This window comes from Nannospalax galili, unplaced genomic scaffold (genome assembly GCF_000622305.1).
Source record: "Nannospalax galili isolate Female #2095 unplaced genomic scaffold, S.galili_v1.0 scaffold779, whole genome shotgun sequence".
NCBI classification, from domain to species: Eukaryota; Metazoa; Chordata; class Mammalia; order Rodentia; family Spalacidae; genus Nannospalax; species Nannospalax galili.
In genome coordinates, this window is record NW_008345224.1 from 1,928,926 (window position 1) to 1,933,262 (window position 4,337).

A 4,337-nucleotide genomic window follows, 5' to 3' on the forward strand; every position below is an offset into this window, starting at 1 on the left:
TGGAAGCTTCCTGTGAACACTGATCATGTCTGTTTCCTGCTGTATCTCCAGTTCCCAGAATGATGCACATGATTAATATTCAGCTGGTTCTTATTGAGGGAATGAATGGATGACCACTGTGGCAATGGCATTATGGAAGTGTGAAGCATCGGGCCTCCCCCTGACAAGAGGGCTGTCCATCTGTTTTACCTTTAATTGAATGCTTTCTTATGTCTGGGCACTGTAGCCATAGCTCTCAGGAAGCCAAATGTCAGAACCAGTCTTCTACAGTAAAGCCGTTGAATTTCCCCTCTGCATTTACCTTGACTGATAGTTTGGTTCAAGTTATGCTTTGTGGGAAATTCATTGCTTCCCAGAGTTGCTTCTGTAAAGAGAGGGAAGCCATTTTTTCCTGTCAAAATTTTCAACTCAGTCCTGATTTCATGGACTCAGTCATAATCATACAATAGCCCGAATCTCACCCTGGTCAAACTGAATGCCATATTTGTAACCTGGTCCCTACCATTTGCTGTTCTCTGTGCTTTCTTAGCTTACCCATTATAAAAGGCTGGATTGGCTTGCTTCCCAGTTGGGGCCTTAAGTCCATGGCTTTGGAGGTTTGACTGTGGAGCTTTTTACCTTCGCATGGTGTGTATGTTGTACGGGGAGAATAACTAAAACAAGGACTTTTGGCATGCAGATGAAAGCTCTTTGGAATACACTATCAGCTGCAGTTGAAAATATGTGACTTCTGTTTTATTTACAGTTCTGGCTCTAATGGGTTATATAATTTTATCTAACAGCCTTGACCTTTCAGAGGCTTGCAATAAATGAAACACAAGAAAGCTTTCAGTGATTATATCAATAAGTACTTCAAAAAACAACACGTAAGTTTTTTTTATGCTACTAGAGATTGAATCCCAGACCCTCTCACACAGCAGGTAACTACTCTGCTACTGAGTACTGAGTTATACCTTGACCCTAAAAAAGTACCTCTTTTTTTTATTTTATTGACACAAATCCACTGTACAAAATAATGAATTTCATTATGACATTCTCATATATATCATGTATTGCAGTCATATTGATCCCCACATTAACCTCTTCTCTTCTTTCCTGCTGATCCTCTTTCTCTTCCCAAATAGTCTTTGTGCTGGATAGCTTTATATGCCAACTTGACACACCTGGGAAGAGGGAACTTCAGTGAGGCATTCCCCCCATTAAGCTGGCCTGTGGGAATGTCTGTGAGTTATTTTCTTCACTGTTAAATGATGTGGGAGGGTCCAGCCCACTGTGGGTGGTGCCACCTCTGGACAGGTGGGCCTGGGTTGTGTAAGAAAGGGGGCTGAGCACAAGCCAGAGGAGCAAGCCAATAAGCAGTGTTCCTCTATACTCTGTGCTCCAGTTCCTGCCTCCAGGATCCTACCCTGGCTTCCTTTAGTGATGGACTGTCACTTGGAAGAATAAGATGCAATAAACCCTTTCTCCTTAAGTTGCTTTTGGTCAGAGTTTTTATCACAGTAATAGAAAAACTAAGTAGGACAGTCTCCCTGGAACTTTCATGTCTTTTTAAAAAAGGAAATTTAGGGGGCTGGAGAGATGGCTCAGCCGTTAAGAGAACTGACTGCTCTTGCAGAGGACCTGGGTTTGATTCCAAGCACCCACATGGTGGCTATGAACTGTCCTTAACTCCAGTTCCAGGGAAATCTGAAGCCCTCTTCTGATCACACTCCGTGGCATTGCATAACACAGGTGCACTCACATACATGAAGACAATGCACTCAAACACATAAAATAAAAATAATAAAAAGTATTAAAAAAGGAAATCTAGATTCTACATGAGAGAAAAATGTGATATCTCCTCCTCCTCCTCCTCCTCCTCTTTTTCTTCTTTTTCCTTTCCTCTCTGTTCCTTTTCCTCCCTTTAAGCCCCTTCATTATTCTATAGTTCCCTTTATAATCTCTCTCTCTCTCGTTCCACATATGAGAGAAAATATGCAATATGTGTCTTTCTGCACTTGTCCTATTTTGCTTACAGCAATTCCTTCCAGTTCTACCAATTTTCCCATAAGTGACACAATTTCATTCTTGTTTATGGTTGTGTAGAACTCCATGTGTGTATATATACCACATTTTCTTTATCATTCTTTGGTTGATGGACATCTAAACTGATACTATAACTATAGCTATTGTGAATAATGTAGCGATAAAAATGGATGTACAAGAATGTCTGTGGTATCCTGGCTTAGATTCCTCTGGCTGCACACCCAGGAGCGGTATATCTAGGTCATATGGTATAATAGTTGCATTTTTAAGTGTTTTTGACAGATTTTGTATAGATTTCCATCATGGCTGCCTTTTTAAATTCATGCTCCTGCCAACAGTGTATAAGGGTCCCCTTTCTCTAAGTTCTCTCCCCAGCCTTTGAGGTCTTTTGTTTTCCTGACAATCACCATTGTGAGTATTCAGTTCGGGTTTCAAGGTACTTAAAGAGATAGAAAGAAGAGATTTTAAGGAAGAGTTTCAATGATCTAGAAAATTTAACTATAGTCTTTCCTGCTGTGACCACTGTATTAATTAACTGAATACTTAGCATTATTTCCCTAGCACATTATATATTGTCCTTAGGTTTGATAATATTTATTTTGGCATTTTCACTTTTATTTTCTTTCCTGTGATGTTTTATTTTCAAATCCTGGTTCCAATTTTTTTTTGAGACAGGTTTTCATGTATCCTAGGCTAGCCTCCAACTTGCTAAACTTGAATTCCTGATCCTCCTGCCTCTACCTCCCAAGTGCTAGGATTATAGGAGTGCACCATCACATCTTGTAAATGCAGTGATGCTGACTGAAGCCAGAACTTCCAGTATGCTAGGCAAGTACTGTACCAGCTGAGCTACATCACAGCCCCTGACTTCTGCATTTTTGTGTTTTACTTTTCTTTTAATGACTTTGGAGTTTAAGTGAATTTAGCCCCCAAGGTTGAGGAAAACTATTAGACTGACTAATTAGAAAATCTGAGTGAAAAAAGTGTTCATATCTAATTGAGACTTTCTTAGGTTATTTTTTTTTTTTAAAGTTGTTTCCCCCCCCCTTTCTTTTAGGTGAAACTATCTAAAAGAACACATAGATTTGCTTGAGAGAAATTCCTCCAGCCTGGGAAGAAATCACTCAAAGTGAAACCATATGTGATATGTAAAGCAGCATTTTGAATATTCATATTATGGTGTGAAAGTCAGATCCCCAGAACGAGGGAGCTCCATAGAATGAATTGAAGACAGCAGTGCAGGTGTGTACATGCCCTCCCTGATGTATGGTCTTGCAGTTCTGCCTAGATCAGATCTCCACAGAGCAGCCATGTTTACAGACATGTCAAACGTGTCTTCATTCTAACTATATAGAGCACTTTGGAAGGAAAACAGATTTGAGCTCAACATCTTTCTGAGTGAATTTTAATCCCGTAATGTGACACTGTTATTCCTGGCCATTCTTTTGGCTTAGCTAGCTTTTTGCAGTATCAGCACTTTATTTGTTTCTGCTTATCCCCAGCCCCAGCTGAAATCGCCTCTCAAAGTACTGGGTGTTTATTCGAAACCTGCACATTCACAGTTCTTTTTTTTAAGCTCCTGTGAGTGCCAGTGCTTCTCTCTCTGCTTTCATTTATCTGGTCAGGAGCCTCTCAACAGATTTGCCTCAGAACAATCAAAATGATCTTCAATTTCTTTTAGTAGAGAGAGAGAAAAAAATTGGATTGCTTTCTAGCAAGCATGCTACCTCCTTTCACCAATGCATTTTATATCCACGTTCTGGCACACCTAGTAAGTCCATTTCAGCATTATTCATCTTCATTTACACTGTTAATGGATTTTCAATTGCAAATTATCTACAAAACCTGCATCACAATACTTTTTACAGCTATATGAATAGGTCCATATGTCCTTAATACTCAATCAGCCTTTGGCTTATGTCAACAAATTTCCCCCTTGGAAGCAGCTAGCTAATAGGGAGGACCAACAGGGTGGTATGTTTAATCATGAATCTGGAACATTCTTCCATGTTTGTTTGTTTTTGAGACAGGGTCTTACTGTGTAGCCCTGGCTAGCCTGGAACTCACTATGTAGACCAAGCTGGCCTCAAACTCGCAGAGATGTATGTGCCCCCCTCTGCTTCATGTGTGCTGAGTTCAGGGATTAAAGGTGTGTACCACCACCCCCCAGTTGTAATATTCTTTCGTAGGTATTGTTGAAATTCTTTCACTATGCTCAAGTATTATTACTTAGGAAACAAACTTAGAAGATGATGAGGTAGAGATGCAGCTCAGTTGATAGAGCACTTGCCCAGAATGCATGAAACCCTGGG